Source organism: Trichosurus vulpecula, chromosome 7 (assembly GCF_011100635.1).
Source record: "Trichosurus vulpecula isolate mTriVul1 chromosome 7, mTriVul1.pri, whole genome shotgun sequence".
Classification (NCBI taxonomy): Eukaryota; Metazoa; Chordata; class Mammalia; order Diprotodontia; family Phalangeridae; genus Trichosurus; species Trichosurus vulpecula.
The window spans coordinates 133,438,249-133,459,463 of NC_050579.1; the positions used below are offsets into that span (position 1 = coordinate 133,438,249).

At 35.8% G+C, this 21,215-nt stretch overlaps 1 protein-coding gene across 3 annotated transcripts in view; it reads left to right on the forward strand.

Moving 5' to 3' along the window:
* Positions 1 to 21,215, forward strand: part of PTPRK (protein tyrosine phosphatase receptor type K) — a 732,727-nt gene that overhangs the window by 29,007 nt on the left and 682,505 nt on the right. The gene's annotated exons all lie outside the window — the stretch shown is intronic.

Sequence of the window (21,215 nt, forward strand, 5' to 3'; positions counted from 1 at the left end):
AAGTTTAACAATATACTTTAAAAATTCCCTCTCCCTTTAATGCTATTGATTTTCCCTCTGGCATCAGAGCACAATAAGGTTAGTGTTTTGCTGTTGATTTTAGTTGGCATGTACAGTTTGTACCTCTATAAAAGAATTCCAGGATTGCTACCTATATTGCTGGGATACAATAGTCCTCACTCTTTGATTACTAGGAGTAAAAGTGGAATTTTGTAAATGATTAAATAGTCTTTCTTGGGTGAAACTGCTGCCTGTGATTGTGTGAGACTCTGGTCATACTTCATGTGGGCCCAAGTCACAGACCTGGTGTTTATGATTTTTGCTAATTCTGGAAAGAGTTTTAGGATTTTTGAAATGCATATTTTCCCTTCAAAAGTCAAGGTTTAAAGATATAATAATCTTGAAAATTATTTTAATTTTTAATATGTATCTTTCTCATATTTAAGCCAAAAGAAATTACCATATTCAATGATCTCTGACCAGCTGAGATTATAGGATAATAATTAACTAGCATTTATATAATATTTTAAAGTTTCCAAAGTACTTTATAAAAATTTTCTATTTTCTCCTCACAATAACCCTGTTATTACCCTTATTTTACAGATGAAGAAACTGAGGCAGGCAGAGGTGAAGCCGCTTCCCTAAGATCACATAGTTACTAAGGGTCTGAGAAAGGATTTGAACTTAGGTCTTCTTGAGTGAAAGTCTAGTGCTGTATCCACTTGACACCTTGGACGTAATCTCTGAAGTTAATGGGGCCAGCTCCTTCATTTTGTAGATAAGGATCCTGAGGCACAGAGAGGTTAAGCACCTTGTCCAAGGTCACACAGGTAGTAAGGAGAAGACCTGGCTTTGGAACCCAGATCCTCTGAGTCTAAATCCAGTATTCTTTACATTAAATCAGGATGACTGGTGGTGTTCAGTTTTTTCAGTCCTATCTGACTTATGACCCCATTTGAAGTTTTCTTGGCATGCTACTGTGGTTTGCCGTTTCCTTATCCAGATCATTTTACCGATGAGGAAACTGAGACAAACACGATTAAGTGACTTACCCTGGGTCAGTAAGGGCTAGTAAGTATCTGAGGCTAGATTTGAACTCAGGACTTTCTGACTCCAGGGCCAGAACTCTATCTGTTCCATCTAGCTGCCTAGTACTTCATAGGAGCTTAATAAATATTTATTGAATTGAATCTAGTCCAACCCTCCCCCATTTTACAGTTGAGGCTCAGGTATGTTAAATGACATGGCCAAGGGCACAGATTTAGAGGCAGGTTTTGAATGCAGGTCCTCCATTTCTAAATCCAGGCTGTTTTGAAATGTGCCATGCTGCCTATCAAATGCCACCTTTCTTCCTTCTTCACAGTACTTTCATATAGTCTTATTTGGTTGGTAAGTATTAATATGGATTTAGTCACTTGTTTAGTCCCATATCAGCTCTTTGGGATATATAAGCATGAAGTTGGTGCACTATGAAATTTGAATTATTAAGGGTTCGTAATTCACCTTTAAAATTCATCAAGTTTCTTATAAACGAAGACATTTTGGAGAATTGGCAGAAGAAGAGTGAGATCTAAGTGTCTTTTGTTGTGAGAAATTGCAAATGACAATCTTTGGATGTGTAATGAAATCAGAAAAGTAGGAAACTGTGCCTTACTCTTTCAAAGTATTTATATGTATATCTTTTATAATATATAGTCACACATATATACTATAACTATAAATTTATAAAATATTTATAGATTGGCAGGAGACCTTTGATAAAAAATTGGAACATTTAGAAAGTGCGGGATAATTCCCTTTCACAGACAAATCGAGTTGCAGGCCCTTTTGGAAATGTTTACTGGAAAACACCATGGGCAGTTTTAAAATGTTTTTGGATTGCATGACTGTGTGGTGCCATTTCTATAGAAAAGGCTTGTAAGATTTTATTTTCTTCTCAAGCAGTCAAGATAAATCTTGTAAACATTTTCTCTTGTTTTGTTGTTGCTTTTGTCCTATTGTGTTCTGCTCTAACCTTTTACCCCAGGGAAACAAAAGTCTTTTTTCACATCAGTGCCCCTGCTGTGTATTCCGGCTAGTGTCCGGCAGCATCAAAGCTAAAATGTGCCTTATTTACACAGTCAGTTCAGCCCTGATGAGAAGTGTTTGTAATACCTTATCTGAAGATTGTAAGATATAAATACTAAAGGGAAGTTCTTGTCACAAAATAATGAATGTAGCTCATGTATTTATAGCATTGTAAGGGTCACAAAGCTTTTTATATACATTATCTCATTTGAACCCAGTACAAGCCTGGGAGATAGGTGCTGATGATCACCCTTATTTTTCAGATGAGACTCAAGCTCAGTAAGGTTAATTATTTGTGCAGGGTCACACAGCTGGTTAGTATCTAAGGTGGGATTCAAAAACCTAGCTCTTTTTGACTTCATGTCCGACACTGTATACTTTGCCATAAGGCCTTTCCATGTAGCTTCTTGTACTTCAAAATATAATGGGTCAAATCTTTTGTAGTTTTTCTAATGGAATATTATAGTGAACATTATGCCTTATATAGATGACATTGACATGTAAAATGTCTGCATAAAACACAGGCATCTCTTTGTGGGGGATGACACCTGTTCATACCAAGTTCAGGTGTTACTAGAGTCTCTATCAAAATTGATGGGGGGGAAACCCGAGTGGAATGCAGAGAGGTCTGGAGAATTGAAAATTCGTGGACTGAATTAAAACTTCAGTGGAATAAGGTGAAGGGCCTATTCTGTCTAATGAAGCACTGATGGCCTCCGAGATGTTCTTACATACAGAAGCCACATATTGTCGATAGCTACTTCTGATCATTTTTCTCAGATGTTTTGGCAGAAAGGTAGGGACGCCTGGCCACTAACTAGGTAAGTGTCCATGAGCAAATCATAGAATTGCTGATTGGAAAGGAAACTCCTCAGAAGGCAAGATATGCTTGTTATTTACAAGACAAACCAGGTGTAGCATAAGCCCATCAGCTAGAGAGCTGCATATCAGTGGGGTTGAACGGACATTGGACCTGAATAGTAAGTAACGTGTTTGGAAATATGAATGCAGGTCATTTGGTAAACTATCCCTCTCTTCACCTGTACTTGGTTCATGGCAAGGAGTTCCAGTGACTACTAAATGTATGAGACTGGAACCCATGCATCAGACTAACATATAGCTAGAACTAGAAGTGACTTCAGAGGCCATGTAGTCCTAACTTCATAGAAATTGCAGGTGGAAGCCTGAGGACCAAACATGGCTCCTTTAATTCAAGATGAGAAGGAAGATGATTAACGTATTGATAAAGGGAAGGGCAAGCAGTGGACTTTTGTCTCTGGCTACAGCTTAGGAAATGAGACAATGAGACTCAGTAGTGAGCACAGGTTAGCAAGGGCCACCTTTAAATAGGCCTGAGATATAATGGTTAATGACAAAGGTTAAAGGAACAAGTGAAAGGCTAGGCTTTGCCCAAACTTGGGGGAAGCATAGCACAGAGGCAGCTGAGGTTACAGTAGGATATGCTGAGAACAGAAGGAAATACCTGACAGTTGTCAGGTAGAAGAAAAAAGAATGTGCTATGTTACTTTGTTTTAGAGCTCAGAAAACAATCAGAGCACCTCCTCCCCTCATATTAGAGGTAACAAAACCTGCTGTTTGAAGAGCTGTTGGCTTATAGTCCTAGAGCGATGAACAGCTCTTTTGGCCTCTGTAAAATATTTTTTTTTCTGAAAATGAGGAAAATAGATTCTATTTTGTTCCAAAATTTCCTTTACCTTTTAGGACCACAGATTTGGAGCAATATAGGACCTTAAAAGGCAACTAGCAGGGAAAGAAGATCTATTCCCTTCTTGTGGCCCCCCATGTCAACAATGGAGTTCCACCCATGTGTTTTAAGCCTTCCATATGTTTTTTGCACTTGTTATCTTGACAAACTTTAAACTAGAAGAACTCTGAGGCCTGTTTTGGTTCTAAAAGGATGATTAAGAGTCTGATTCTGTGAAGATTTTTGATAATATTTGAATTTTTTTTTTAGAGCAAACAAAACAGTTTTAGCCAAGACTATGGACAGTAGGCAAAAGTTTGTACGATCTCTTCTTTCTGAACAATCAGTTAACCGACAAAATTATGTATTTGAGGTAGTGCTTAGTCCAGGGGGTAGAGGAAGAAAAAAAACAACCCAGCCCCTGTTCTCAAGGATACTACGTTTTGATGGGAGAGACAACATGTAAATAAATAGATAAAAGATAGATACAGTGTAGATAGCTCTAGCAGTTAGTGTTATGTTGAAAGGCTTCATGTAGAAAGAACATTTAAGCATTGGATGGAAAGAAGAATAGAATTTCGACAACTTGAGGGAGGGGGCATTATAAGATTTAGTGGTAGCAGCAGCAGCAGCAGCAGTGACTGCCACTGATAGAGGGCTTTAGTGTTTGCAAAATGCCTTACATACATCCTGTTATTTCGCAATAGCAGTAACCCTGTGAGGTTATATTTGGGGCCATTACCAGTCATCTTGACTTTTGTCTTGCCACCCTGCCTCACTTAAATCCATTTCACACATGAGTCAAGACATCACTCCTAATGTCATTGGTCCTCTTGAAAATGAGTGACAAACAACAACCCCGTGGAGTAGATAGTGCTGACCCCATTTTATAAAACATGAAACTCAAACTCAGAGATTAATTGACTTGTCTGTGGCCACTTAGCATTTCCTGACTTCAAGTACAATACTTTGGCTAACTCACCATTTGTCTCTAGTAAGAAACTGACTATAGAAGGAATACCGATAACGTAAGAAGAGGGATCAATGCCAGACATTTGGGAGGTAGGGAGACAACTATGTCATGGTGAAAGAGGATTCAAAACTGGCATGTTTAAAAGCTAGCTGACTGGAAGAATAGAGGTGATGCTGATAATCAGTCAATAGATATTAAATGCCCACCATGTACCAGGCACTGTGTTAAGTGTGGTGGATACAAAGACTAAAGTGAAACAGTTGCTACCTTCAAGCAACCTACATTTTAAGGGGATAGTGCTGCATGTCTGTATGTATGTCAATAGGTACATATCATATGAATAGGCTTTAGTCTGGAAGGGAGTGAACTAGCAGCCGAGGGGATCAGGAAAGACTTCATGTTGAACATGGTATTTATATTTATTCTTGGAGGAAACCAGGGGTTCTGAGAGGTGGAGGTGAGGGTGGAGTTATTTTAGATGTGGGAGATAGACTTTATAAGAGAATCAGAGACAGGAGATAAAAGCATTTTCAGTTGTTTGTATATGCGATAGCAAGTTAGAGCGTTATGGTTTAACTGAAAAGGTAGTAAGAGACCAAATTGGGAGGAACTTTAAATTCCAAACGGGCATTTATATTTGATCCTAGAAGCATTAGGAAGCCACTGGAGTTTATTGATTAGTGGCTTTGTGTGTGACATGGTTAGACTTGTGTTTTTAGAAAATCACAGAAATTAGAAGGAGCTAGTTTAGCTATTGAGCCAAAGTGAAGGTATTCTGTGATTAAAGGATTGTTAACTAATTGAGAATAAAAGTTGTGGCAAACTCTTTTCCAAGAGAGTAATATCATTCTACCACTGTTACCAACTCGTACACTAATTATATTCATTTTTTTCCTAACTATGTCTCATACTATCCAAGAATCCTTATGATTCTTATACATTTGTCCTGGCATGGTGTCTCTACCCTAAGCTTCCTTTGTTCCAGTGTCTCTGTTATTTCTATTTCTAATACTTCTATATTTTAGATCCAGGTCCAGTAGTTGTAGAGATATATAAGTATACTTCACACAAAGCTAAACCTCATTTTACATTCCCAAACCCTGGCAGTGACCCATTTATAACATTCTTATAAAATTAGCTATTTCCTTCTCCCCAGCACTTTTATTAATGCTGTGTTTTCCTGGTACCAATAACAGATAACAAATAGGGGAGAAAAACTTGCAGAAATTAGAGTAGTAATTATGTGAACTCTGATATTAATAAGTAGTAGATGGTGATCTTTCCAGTGGCATTATTAGAGCCAGGGGGTATAAATTTGTGTCTATAAGTGAAAAATAATTGGAAACCTTATAACAATGAAAAGAAGCATCATTGTTACGACTGCCAAATATAGAACTATATGAGCCAATTGGGAGATCTGGGTTTAAGCCCTATCTCTTTTCCTAGCTATGGAACGTTGGACAAGTCTCTTTAATGTGTTGATATCTTTTTTCTCATCTGTAAAATTAAGAGGTTTGTCTAGATGACCGTTAAGCAAGTTCCCTTTAAATATGACATCTTATAATTATATGTTTTTCATTGCTTTCTCAAACATTTCTTCTGTCTCTATCTCTCTCTGTCTCTCTTTGTTTCACTCTGTCTCTTTCTTGTGCATGTATTAATCTTAGTGGGCAGCATTTAAAAATGCCAGACAGATGAAATTCATAGAAACCAGATTCATCCAAATTCTAATCAGTTGGGATAGCAATGCATAAAGTGCTGTCAGTTGTGCTCCTCTTCTTCCCCCTTCATTAAATATATATTTTTTCTGTTTCTTTTTGTATGATATTACTTAAGATGACCTCTACTTGAATTATAGGTGATGATTTACTCTGATTCAAGCAGTTTCATGATACATAGTGAAAAGACCACAACAAACTATTAAACTTTTCACATGATTACTTTTCAAATGATAATAAACCTAAACTTTCCCAGTGTCAAACTTGCTATTCATGCTTAGCAATATATGCAGAAAATGACTGTGCTGTTTTTCAAGAGAAAAAAATACACACACACACACACACACACACACACACACTTCATCTTTTTGGAAAGAAAAATGCAGAGTATGAGAGGTGAATTGGAGAAACCAGCACCATGAGATTAAGGACTGACTACTCTAAATATAAAACATAATTTGTTTCATCATGTTTAGCCATAATTTGAACTTAATGTGCAAAAGTTTGGATTAAATCTAATAATTAGAATTTCTGGGGTAAGGGCTTACTATTTAAAAAAAAAACTGCAGGAAAAACTGGGAAGTAGTCCAACAAGTTAAGTATAGATCAGCCTATCACATCACATACTAAGATAAGATCTAAGGATACATGATTTAGTTACAAAAGGTCATATCATAAACAAATTTGAGGAGAAAGGAAGAAAATACCTTTTAGAACTATGGCCAGGGGAAGCTTAATTACCAAATGAGGGATAGAGAGGATCACAGAAGATAAAATGGACAATTTTGCTGACATAAAACTGAAAAGATTTTGTACAAAGCATACCAAATGCAGTTAAAATTAGAAAGACAGTTAACTGGGAAAATAAATTTTATTTTTGCAGAGAGTTTCTCTGATGAAGGTTTCATATTCATGATTTATAAGGAACTGATTCAAATGTATGAGATCAAGAGGAGTTCTCCAATACGTAAATGGTCGAAGAATATGAACAGGCAGTTTTAAAAAAGGGAGGAAATCCAAGATACCAACTGCTCTATAAAAAAAGTTCAAAATCACTAATAATTAGAAAAATACAAATTAGATCATTTCTGAGACTTCCACCTTATACCCCTAATGTGGGCAGATGTCAAAAGAAGAAAATAACAGTTGTAAGAGGGTCAGTAGGAGAATAAGTGTGCACTGTTGGTTAAGCTGTAAATTGGTTCTGCCATTGGAAAAGTCAATAAACAATGTATACCCTTCAGACCAGTGATAAAGCTATTAGGTCCATACTCCAAAAACATAGAAAAGGGGTGGGGGGAGGACCCATATGTATAAACACAATTGTAACAGATTTTTTGTGCTATTAAAGAAATGAAAACTAAGGGGGTTCCCGTCAATTGATAAATGACTAATTGTATGAAGTATGAATGATTTTGAAAGCTGGAAAGACTTGTATGAATCAGTGCAGAGTGAAATGAGCAGAACCAGATAGCTAGTTATACAGTAATAATACTATAAAGATAAACAGCTTGAACGCTGATCAATTCAATGATCAGCCATGATTCCAGAAAACTGTTGATGAAACATGGTATTAGGGGTGTATTAGAGCCAATTTGAACTAGTGTGGCTGAGTTGATTCTTAAATTTTCAGCGTGAGAATTTACACCTTGGAAATTGGCAAAGGATACAAATCTGGTCTTGATTTATTATTTTTATTGTGTTTTTCCTAGACTTAAGAAAGTGATGGAGAAAATGTTAAATAATGCTGATTAAGCTTAAAAGTGTGTCCTGTACTTTTGTAGGTTTTTTTTTTTGTTGTTTTTTTGGAGAGCTCTTTATTAAACATTCACCCCGATGAATTACATACCTGCTGACAGAGAGGTGATGAGCTCTCAAGCAAGATGCAGAATGAAACATTTTTGGATGCAGCCAATGTGGGAATTTGATTTGCTTGTTTTTGATTATTTTTACATAGACTTTTTTTCTTCTTGATCTGGGGAGAGGCATGGGGAAGAAAAGAGGAGCTAAGAATAGAATTCACAATCAAGAAAATAAAGAAAAAGGAGAGAAAAATGAGTATGAGTGAAATATTTTGTTTTGTTTCTGAAATGCACAGAAGAGCACTGGATGGCCAGAGGGAATCACAGACAAGAAGGACAGCTTTGAAAATTATATGTTAATTTTATCATGTATTCTTTAAAAAGCAAGCTATGCATAATAGACTCACAGTTTTATGTTAAAAAGTATGAAGACAATAATGTATTATATCTTCTTAATGTGGACTAACCAGATTAGTTCATTAGTTTAGATGTTTTAGATTGTCTTTCTTATCTTATTCCCTGATGCTGATATTAAAGTTTACAACAACAACATTTCTAATTTTGCCAGCTGATAGCTTACTGAGTCAACATAAAGTGAATCAAATGAAAAAAAAAAGATTGTGAGATGAAAAAATTGAAATTTTTTTCTGAAGACATCTTATTCAGTGTATTTGAAATGAGTTAAAGTTGAGAGTGCTTTTATGTATTTAAAATGATATTTGGAATTGTGCTTAGAATACTACTGATGTATTCAAGTGGCTGGAAACCATTTCATTTTAATGAATTTTGATAAGACTTAGACTTTGTGGCAAATGGGTTATTTCTCACGGCAGTCCCATAAAGAGATTTATTTTTGAGCTTATTACAAAAATGTGCTTCATACACATTTATAAAAAGGTTTTAAATTCAGTGTGTGTGGAGAAACAAACTTCTAGTGCATAACTGAACGGTCTTCCTAAATTCTCATGTGATTTAGAAAAATGAAAATCATGCGTTTTTTATAGGCAATATTGATGTAGCATCTGTACATGTAGACGAAAGGGGGCTTGGGATTGAATCTGTAATTTCAGTGGTGTAGGGAACCCCCAGGTGAGAAAATTTGCATTATTAATGCAAGTTGACACCTTCTGTGCAACTTTTTCTTTGAGAGTACCATAATTTTTTTTTAAAAAATATTAATTAATTAATTTTTAGTTTTCAGTATTCACTTCCATATGATTTTGAGTTCCAAATTGTCTCCCCCTCCTTCCCCTTGCCAAGATGGTGTGCAATCTCATATAGGCTCTACATATATATTCATATCAAACATATTCACATTAATCATATAATCACATAATTCACATTAATTAAAGAAGAATTAAAACCAAAGGGAAAAACCACAAGAAAGAAGAAGCAATGAAAAAAAGAGAAAATAGTATGTCTCAATTTGCATTTAGACTCCATAGTTCTTTTTCTGGATGTGGATAGCATTTTCCATCATGCTTCCTTTGGAGTTGTCTTAGATCCTTACATTGCTGAGAAGAGTTAAGTGTATCAAAGTTAGTCATTGCACAATGTTATTGTTACTGTGTACAAAGTCCTCCTGGTTTGAGCACTGGTTCTTAAAGAGTGGACTGGAGTTCCCATCTTTTAGGGGGTTCTCTAGATCAAAACTATTTTCATAACAATATTAAGATGATTTATTTTCAAATATAGTCAATATCTATAGCTATAATCCACATAAATAAGAACTCTTTGGGATCCCTAGTAATTTTTAAGAGTGTACAGGTTTCCTGCATTAAGAAGTTTGAGTACCTCTTCTCTGGAGCTCTGAGAAGCTGGTTCAGTTGCTCAGGGTCCAACAGCCAGCATGTGCCGGGCAGGACTTACCTTCAGGTATACTTGTCTTCCAGTCTGTTTAAACCAAACTACCTCTAAATATAGATGCATATATCTTGTTCTTTATTGAATTATTGAACATATCTGAAAAAGTAGATGGAATGAATAAAAGGGATGTTATATTTTTAAGCATATAATGTAATATTTGTCAAAGTAATTGAACCAGGTTAGTATGAGTTGTGTTACTTTTGGAGAGGAGGTTTTAGAGCAGAGGTTCCCAAACTTATTTGGCCTACTGCCCTCTTTTAAAAAAAAATTACTTAGAACATCCCTGGAAATCTACTTTTTTTAACCCTTTGACAGTTTTTTTTTTTGAAGTTGTGTCACTTCAAAAAATATAATATATATTTTTAATGAAGCATCTTAAGTTTAATATTTTATTGTAAATTTGTGGGGTTTTTCTGCATTGACATTTTGATGATGCAGTATTGTGTCATATAATCATATAGTATCATACTGTAAACAAGTCATTACATGCATCTATTCCTGCTGGTGCATGCTGGACTTCTGGACACTTGCTGATCAGTTATAACTTGCATTTTGTGTGTTTATTTGGAAAATAACGTAATCACTATGACTTTAACTCTGTTATACAATAGATTAAACATGAAGTGTTTTCAAAATTTCCCATCATTCTAGCACCCCCCAGGGGGTAGTGTCACCCACTTTGGGAACTTATGCTAGAGTTTTCATTGTCTTTAAGAGAGTTTTGATTTTACAATTCATTGTTCAACTGTTTATTATCTATCTGTACTATGCAGTTTTATCAGGATAAGAAGGAGCAAAAGCACCTGAATTTACACCAAATTTAAGACTATAGGGAACCCATGTTTTGCATTAGATATGATTTATATTAGATTTTCTAATATGAAATTTTTTTATTTCTATGTATATGTATTATTAATATATAGATTGTGTGTATAATTCCTACATAAAGTACATTCCACCATGAATTTCTGACTTTTGTCCTTTTTTTTTAAATCAGCTTATTTACCACCTGAAAGTATAATCCTCTTGTTTATGGCACTGCAATTTGTTGCTGTAGTGGTGCTTTAAAATCCCAGGATTATGACTTGTGAGGAAAAGTGCTATAGAATAAAAGCAACTGGTTTTTGTCACCTTGTACAAGTCCTCTTGTATATGTTCCTAATTAAAATTACGTGATAAAAGAATATAAATTTTAAAATAAATTAATAATACAATACATAATTTGATGTGGTTTTTAAATTTTTCCATTAGTTGTCAATTACTTTGTATTTTGGAAGAAAATGCTTTTAGGAGAATTCTAATTCTAGGCTTCTGCCATTATGTAGTGATAACAAGATTTGGGATCTTTCAACATATACAGTTATCCTTTCCACATCTCTGGGAATAGGGGCACGGCACTCCCGAGGTCTAGAAAATCTACATGAAATGTTTTGGTCCTCCCTTTGTACCAGAGAAGTATCTGATTTTTTTCTTTTTCTTTTATGGGGTGTTTACAGTACCTTATTGTAAAATTTGGGTTGCTATTATAGAATACTTTACATATATTTTATGCATTTCTGAGTTTTCTGAACTTTTTCTGTGTTGTTTGCTGACCTTTGCATGTTGTCTGCTGCTTCCACAAAACTTCCCCCAAATTCCCATTGAATTTCTTATGCTGACTCACAATATATCAAAACAAAAATGGGAAAAGTCATGATGTGGAAGAGATAACTATATACTGAGATATTAGCAGTTCCTTTATGTTTTAGAAATGACCTCATCAGCTTTTGAAGAACCAATTGGCACTGAACTCGATTAATTATCTTTAGAGGAAAAACTAGTTAGTAAATGCAGCCTATCTAATGCCTTTTATAGTTTTCCTCTTGGTTACCCTGAGCTACTTAATATAATATATATGCATGTATATATGGGCAAGCCTGAGCCTTGATGCACTTGGACTACCATTTCAAACAATTCTCACACAACAGCAGTCAGTATGTGTGGCATATAGAAGGAGATAAAACATCTCCTGCTGACTTCAGTGAACAAGGGTAAAGGCCACTATCTGTTTGCTGCTTATTGTCTCAGTAGAATTTTCAAAAATAAATGAGCTATTACCAAAGCACCTTAATATAAAAAATATTTAATATTTATACAGTTAACAGATCATCTCTTGTAGTATCTCTCTTTTCTCCTGTACGATTTCTCTACGTTCATGCTGCTAACCATTCTCTGGTTTCCTTCCTTCCTCATTTATTGTAATAACCTCCTAAACAGTGTCCCAGGCCTTCTTCCAGTCCAGTCTTGCAAACTGGTGCCAGATTAATTTTTTTCTAAACTAAAACATCTCTCATACTGCACAGAGACCTTTAAGCCTAGTGGCTACTACAGGAAGAAGTCTAGACTCTTGTTGCCTGGCCTTCAAAGGCCTCTAAAATTTGGTCTGAGATTATTATGCTAACCTTCTCTCCCCTTGCCTCTAAAGAAAGCTCAAGCTCCAGCCATATTGATTCACTGACAGTTTCCTTTACTATTCATTTTGGTACTTTTTTTTTTGATAACTTTGCACAATGAATTATTATTTTTAAGGACATATTTTCCACCCTGCATTTTAACTTTCTTGTGCCCAGGGACCATTTCTATTGTTCCCCAGACCACCAAGCAATGTGCCTTGCAGATGGGTATTAACTATTGAATCAATATTGTAATCACTTGGTGATCCTTTTAAATCAATTTCATTAAAAAAACCCAAAAAACCACAACTTTAATGCTAGTAATTAGATTGGTGAAAGTTAGGCTTTCTTAAAGTTCTGTATTAGTTGATATGGAGATGATGAGATAAGGAGACTATTCATGCTGAGAAACTTAAATGACTTTGGTTAATATCATTTGAACATGACTGGTTAACCTTTTCACCAATTCTTTTTTCCACATTATTGATAACTATAAGGAATAGATTTGACAGCCACAGTCTTGTGAAAGTTAAAGTATATTAGTAACTGGTTAATTGCTTAGCTCCTGATCATTAACTTAAGAGTGTTTGCTATAACTATATACAAGTATACATTAAGAGGGCCCTCGTTGACCTGATTCTTGAAAGTGATGATGGGCAGAATTTGAGGAAACCACAGGTTAACATTTTTATAGACCACTGAAGGGGTTGCTATTTCTGGCAGTTTTCCTAGTTACATGCTTTGATTGTAATTATAGAGCTCCTGTTTGTTATTAGCATTAAAGTTCTAAATGATCAATGTTTATGATCTGCAGATCATTCTCCATTTTTTGTTGTGGTTCAGGGACCTTCGTGTTTAAATTCTTGATCCTATCAGTAATCCTATTGAGTCAGATTGCTTATTTTTAATTGCACTCTAATTTTTATGAGGTTCTTGTACATTTGGAAACTTAATTTCTAGCCAGAATGAAATTATAGTACTTTAGGTAGATGTATGTGTTTTTTTATATTTGTTAATTTAATTTTTCTTTTCCATTGAGAAGAAATCCAAATGTTCAGGAATGTTTCCTTTGACATTTTTGTTTATATACCATTTTGAACTGTAGAAGCTATGCTAATTAAAATAATTTGGAGAGCCTGTTAGAAGAACTATGTGCATGGGGATAGTTTGATACTGCCTTTCAGTGTTATCAAAAGACATTTTTTCAATTACTATCCTACTACATTTGTGTTTACTGGAGTTTTTAAGAATAGTCATTTACCACCAGTGACTGCTTTGGCCTTTAAAGTTTGCTTCACAGAAGATTAGTCAGGAAACAGATCCACTTCCCAATTTACAACTGACCTTGGGGATAAAAAAATGTGTATTAGTATTTTCTTTGATAATCTCAACAGCAATTGAAATTATTGTCAGACTTTGCCTTTTCACTCATATTTGTTAGAACTAGTTAAAATCTTATGATTGACATTTAGTTTACTAAAGGTCAGAACTTGATTTTAAAATTGAACTATATGTTTGGAGACATTAAACAAATCAACCATAGAAAGCATTTTTAAAGGAATAATCTGAATTTTAAGAGTGGCAGTGCTCCAAAGTTTTATATTGGGATTTCTATAAAGATAGAAGTGAAAATAGATTAGTGAAAATGAAGTCTCCTCATTCTGCAGAACATAAAGCTAAATTTTTGAGCTATGAGGGTGTTTTTTAGCAGCCATGTAGTACTGTAGCCTTCTCACTTTACAAATGAGGATACTGAAGCCCAGTGACTAGAAATGACTTCCTGAACTAGTAGAGCTGAGACAAAAATCTAGGTCTGCCAACTCTGGTCTAATGCTCCCTATGATAATACACTATGTTTTTAATGTGATTGTTCTTTAAAAACCATTTATTTCCCCCCACATGTAAGGAAATTTAATGGAAAAGGAAAAAAAAGAGATTGCTTTGATAAGAACTTTGTTTAGATCATCTAATCATGCACTAATGAGAAAATTCCTAGCCAATACTGGCATTTTGATAAATCTGGCTGCAGTAATATGTATAGGTCTTGGTGAAATTACTTAAAATCTGTCAAGAGATTTTAAGTAAGCTACTCCAAATACTTTTAAGTATTGAAATAGAGAAGTTTTGAAGAGGTGGTTAGTATATTGGTTCTGAGAAATCCTAGGGAATTGTTGTGAGAACATTAAGGTAAAGGGAGAAAATAAAATTGTCAAGGAAATGATGAAACCTAAAAATTGCCAGGGGAGATATATCCTTTGCTATTGATGTTATTTCCATTCTTTTATTTAAAAAAAGAATAAAAATCTGTATGTATCTAGGGGACTATGGCATCCTTGGATATGATTAACCTGAGAGGGTAAGGCAAATTAAAGCAGATAAATTTGGTAATTTTAATTATGATTACAGTTTAATTACAGTCATACTGTAATTCATTATATTCATTATATAATGATTGAAAATGAAGATAAGTTTGGGTCATGAAATCTTTTGTGCACAGTTATTTGACCTATACTCTATAACCAGCCCGATGCCAGGCCTCTACCAACCTTTCCTTGCCTGATCAACAATAAACTGTCTAGCTCTTCCAACCCTTCTGCATCTCTTACTCCGAGATTGCTAATCAAGTAGCCTTTACCATTGCTCCAGCGAAGACTTTCACAAGCTTCTCCCTTAAACCTCTACTCTGAATTTTATTATGAGTTGTGAATTGCCTAGGTAGAAGCTCTGTTCTGTTGACCTCCCAATTCTCACTACTTACTCTTCTTCCATGTCATCCATGTCACCCTCACCTTTCCCAGCCCTCCCCTGGAAATTACTTTGTGTACCTTTTTTAAAAATTTGTTTTGTGTGTGTGTGCGTGTGTGTGCATAATGTCTGTCCCCTCCCAAAAGAATGTTGTCTAAGAAAATTGTTACTTAAATAAAAATTGTTATCTTCTCCTTCCCTTTTACTTGGACATCTTTTCAGTTCCCCAGTGTTGGATTATCATTTCTATACAGATGATTCTCAGTTATACTTAACTATCCCTAACATCCCTCCTGACTTCCAGTTTTTCATCACCAATTGACTATTGGACATCTGGAAATGGATATCCCATAGATATTTTAAACTCGGCGTACCCCCCAAAAGAACTTACAACTTTTACCCCCAAACCTTCCATTCTTCCTAACTTCCCTATTACTGTACAGGACACCATCATCCTATTTGTTGTTCATTTATTCAGTTGTGACTCAATGGACCAAAACTTGCTAGGCCTTTTTATCCTCTACTATCTCTTGAAGTCTTTCCAAACTTGTATTTGTTGCTTTCGTGACACTACCTATCTATCTTATCCTTTGCCATTTTTGTCTTTTGTCTCCAGTCTTTCCCAACATCAGAGCCTTTTGCATTGAGTCCTGTCTTCTCATTATGTGGCCAAAGTATTTGTGTTTTAGCTTTGTTATTTGTCCTTCCAATGAGTAGTCTGAATTAATTTCTTTAAGTATTGACTTATTTGATCTTGCTGTCCAAGGGACTCTCAAAAGTCTTCTCTGGCATCACAAATGAAAAGTATTGATTTTGTGGTGGTTAGAATAACTGATGGAGAAAGCATTCACCTGGCACTTTATATGTGTTATCTCATTTTTTACTTGAACCCTGTGAAATGGTTAGTGAAAATATTATTACCACTAGATTTTTTTTGTCAAGGAAATTGATGCTCAGCTTTTAAGTGGTGGAGCTGGAACATGAAATCAGCTATTTTGACAGCAAGCCCAAAATTTGGAAGAGGAGAAGAAAAGGAGCCCTCTAAATTAGAGGAAATAACTGAATTATAGATTTTAAGAAAAGGATGCTTTTATTACTTTCAAGTACCATAAATAGTATAAACCAAGATTTAAATGGGTGCTGATAAATTAAATGAGGCAGATTGTTAGAAAAAGTTACAATTCACAGTAGGCCCTTACTGTATAATGCATCATAAATTTAAGCCTTGTAGTACAAATTATTTGCTGGCACTTGTAATGAATGCACTTTTTACTAAATAATGAAAACAGCACAGAAACCCTTCAGTGACTGAATTGTGACAAAAATCTCAGGGAGCAGAGCTTGAATTAGTGAGATTTTATTGTAATAATCATACTTCTAGAGACACTGAGAACAAAAACTCTTAGTAGACACAAGTAGGCAAACAAGCGTGATGTTAATGCATTAAGTGGCTTTATGAGCAGGAAACCACCTGGTTCCTCCTTGCACTGACTTCATTTGTTGTTATCTGAAATGATGAGTACTGTTCATTGGCCTAGTGCCTTCGTTTGTAAGAGACAGATGCTATCTGATTCCTCCCTGTCAGAGGAATTCCCAGAATAAGCCATTCAACCGAGAACAATTGGTGGCTTGTTGAGTGCAAACAACCAAAGAGGGAATTCTTTGTAATCTTTAGCACCTTGCTTTCTCTATCCCAGGATGTAGACTGATCCATCACTAGCAAGGACTGGGTACTTAGGAAAGTGAGACATTGGTTGCTTTGAGACTGTACTTCTTGGGGGGGGAGGGGGCTGGTGTTTTCTGCTAAAGTATGACATAAAATCTTGCATGTGATTACTCTGTGTTTGACAATTATAATGCATGATAATGTGCTTGTGAGGAAGCATGACTTAGCAGATAGAAAGCTGACCTGGAGGCTAAGAGGACTTGGGTTCGAGCCTTGCTTCTGAAACATAAAATCTAGTAAAGGGCTAGTCGCTTCCCACCTCAAGAAATAGGAGGTACAAAAAGCTCATCCAGTGTATAATTGCTTTCCATCTCTGGAATACTCTAGTTAAAATGTACATTCTTTCCACTAAAATACATATATATATACACACATACATATATTACAAGTCCTTGATGATAAAATGCTTATTTTAGTACCTAGACGGATAACAAGAGTCTCTCTGCATTCTGGATCCATAGTTATTTCAGTCTCTTATCTATTGATAGGAATTTTCCTTTGTTGCCATCGTTTCAGAAACGAACTAAGCCTTCTGTCTCTACATATTTCTGAACAAGGTTTGTGATTATCTTCTTTCTGGTGAAATACTTGGCTCCATTTTCAGAGATACAACTCCTTATTACCCATTGTACTGACATTATGGCTTACTAGGCTGCCCATATCTGTTTGCAAATTCAAATTTTATTACCTTAAAAATGAAGTGACTTATTCAACATGGAAGATGAGGAAGTAAACCTCAGTCTTTCTGTTTTGCTTCTGGTCACTTTTTTGGGAGAAGGACTTTGGTACTTTTGGATGAATGAAGCTTTGCCATTTGTTTACCCACACTGTCTTCATTACCATGGAAATTTAAAATCTGCCTTCACTGAACAGACCCTTCATATAAAGTACAGGGACAATGCTTAAAAAGCAGGGCTTATAAGCATCATTTCTCATTGGAAAAATGAGAGTATTTTCCTATTATAGATCACTGAGGTTCCCAGAAATAATGATCTTAACAGAGTGCTTCAAATTCAGGACATTCATGTCATTCTTGCTCCTATGGTATTGTGCTTCATCTGCCAGAAAATGTTTCCAGCACCCAAAAGGGAATCATTAAGAACAAATAGGTATTTTTTATATCAAACTGTAGTAGTGCCCAAGTCGTGCCTCTATTTAAGCCCCCTATTATAGCTAATGTAGGGGAATCCAAATATCCTACTAAAAGGGAACGATTTGGGGCAAAATAGCACGTCAGAACAAAATGAAATGTTGGGAAGAAAAAAGCAAAATAGCTAGCTGTATCTCATACCTCTCTCAGGAATTAATCACTAGTAAGGTAACAAGCAACTGAATGCCATCTTATGCCTAGCATTTTGTTGGGGCAGAGGCAGGTAGGGGGCAAAGTGGATAGAGTACTGGACCTGGAGTAAGAGAAACCTGGATTCAAATCCACCCTTACTGGCTGTGTGTCTCTGAGGAAGTCATTTACCCTGTCTGCCTCAGATTCTTTAACTGTAAAGAGATGGCAATAATAGCATGTATCTCCCAGGGCTGTTGTGAAGAGAAAATCAGATTACATTTGTAAAGCACTTTGCAAACCTTAAAGTACTATATCAATAAGTGTTGTTGTTATTAATGGCAAGATACAAGAGAAGTAAAAGATATAGATCTTTTCCTTGAACAGCCTAGAGTGAGATTTGCTAATATGTGCATTCAAAATATGCACGCATGAAAGGATGGAACACTGGACTTGTAGTCAGAAAAACCTAGATTCAGCTCCTACCTCAGACAGTGATTAGCTATGTGACTGGACAAATTAATCATTCTCTTCCTCAGTTTCTCCATCTGTAAAATGAGGGAGTTTGACACTTGGTAGCCACAATGTTCAAGCTCTAAGTTTGTTTTCCTGTGGTCCCATGATTTGGAACAGTAATAAATACAAAATCGTATTTTACAAAAAAAAAAAGCAGTGGATGGTGAAATTTGATCAAAATACCCAAAATTAATTATATGAAAGCTTCCTGATCTGTGTTTGAACAGAGTGGCTGAACATAGGGGGAACTCTTAGTTCTCTACTCCTGTATTCATGTAAACCACCCCTAATGTCTACAGTGAATTCTCTCCATATTTCTTCCTATTGAAATTAATCTTATTAAGGCCCCATTTAGGCATTATCTCCTCCATGAAATGTCCTTTGACCCCCTCAACTGAAAACAATCTCTCTCCTTGGATATTTTATATGATTTTGGATCTCTCCTGTGTCCTGATTCTGAATTGTATTACACTTATTTATGGGTCTTGTCTATTTGATGCAGTAGTTGTTCATAGACCTTGGAATTATCTTTCAAGTGCCATCTGGCATTTGGCACTTAGCTTTGTCGATCCTGACTTTTGTTGTTATTCTAGCATTTTTGATATTGAAAGATGTAGTTTGTTGGTTCAAAAGAAATCTAGGCATGTCTCATAAAATTGCTCTAAATAAACAGTTCGTAATAAAATCATTAACGTACTATAATCTAATCCTACTGTCAATTTGTAAAAATCACCTCCCTGTCCTTTGCATTTAATCACCCACTGAGTACACTTAGAACTTTATTTCTGTAGAGGAAACTGTCCTCTAATTCATCTCATAGAACCAATCAAAGTATTAGGCAGGACATGCCAGTATTGTGAACTTGACAACTGCATTATGTTCTTATATGAATACATTTGAGAGCATCTCAGATTTCCCATATCTTTATTTTAGCTAGCACAAAATAGCTTTGGTATAGCCCCAAACGTTGTTATATTACCGATGTCATCTAGAGGTCTGTATGGGAAGAATAAAAGTTTGGGTCACTTAGCTTGTGACTTTGGGCAAGTCAACTGGCCTCACCAAGTCTCAATTTCTTTTTTGTAAAAATGAGTAGGATGAACCAGATGACTTCTGAGGCCCCTTTCAATCCCTGACATTCTTTGAATGTGTTCCAAGTCACCATAGGTCTCTTTCATATGATGTATCAATGAAACTTTTAAAAAAAGAAACAAGCAGTAGATGGAGGCTGAATATTTTGTGTAGCACAGAGGAGGTAATGAAGACCAAGTATTGAAATAAAGAAGAAAGGTCAGATCCAGGCTGCCACAACTCTGTCTGTAGCCTATTCCATTTTTCGTTCAGCTGCCATAACTACATGTCTGACCATATCACCCTCCTACTCAGTAAACTCCAATCCGACCTATCATACCTTTCCATTCTTATACTTTAGACTCCACTGAGTACTCTTCAGTTCAGTGACACTGGCCTTCTTGCTGTTCCTAACACAAGACATTATATTTCCTGATGGGGCATTTTCACTGACCTGTCCCCCATGCTTGTGGTATACTCTTCATCTCCATTGCGTGGCTTTCCTGGTTTCCTTCAAGACCAGCTAAAATCTCATCTTCTACAGGAAGCCCCTTTCACAATCACTCATAATTCCAGTACTTTCCTTCTGTTGATTATTACCTATTTATCCCATGTCTGTACAGAGTTGTTTGCGTGTCATCACTCTCATTAGATTGTAAGCTCCTCAAGGTCAGGGATTGTCTTTTGTGTTTTGCTTTCCTTTGCATTCCCAGTGTTTTATTTTAGCACCAGGCTGGGCACTTGGTAAACACTTAGAAAATATTTATTGAATGACTGAGATCAGTCAACAAATTGTAAGGTGTCTAGGCTGCTAGGTGGCACAGTGGCTAGAATGTCTGGCCCAGAGTCAGGAAGACCTGAGTTCAAATCCAGCCTCAGACACTTATTGGCTGTGTGATCCTGGGCAAGTAATTTAACCCTGTTTGCCCAAGTTTTCTCTTCTGTAAAAAGAGCTGGAGAAGGAAATGGCAAACCAGTCCAGTGTCTTTGCCAAGAAAACCCCAAAGAGTTAGTCACAACTGAACAATAATAACAGCAAGGTATCTTAGAATTCATCTAGCTCAGTGCTCTAATTTTATTCATGAGGAAACTGGGGGCCTGACAGTTTTTAAGGGATTTGGTCAAGGTGAAATAGGTAGAAGATAATAAAACCATGATATTAACTTAGATCCTTTGGCTCTTAATCCTGCATTCTTTCTACTTATAACTTACTGTTTCATTAACTACTACCTTCCTTAGACTGCAAAGTATCATAGACACATTTGGAGATAGGAGGCAGATTTATGACAGACAAATCCATTTCTCAGTTTGTCCA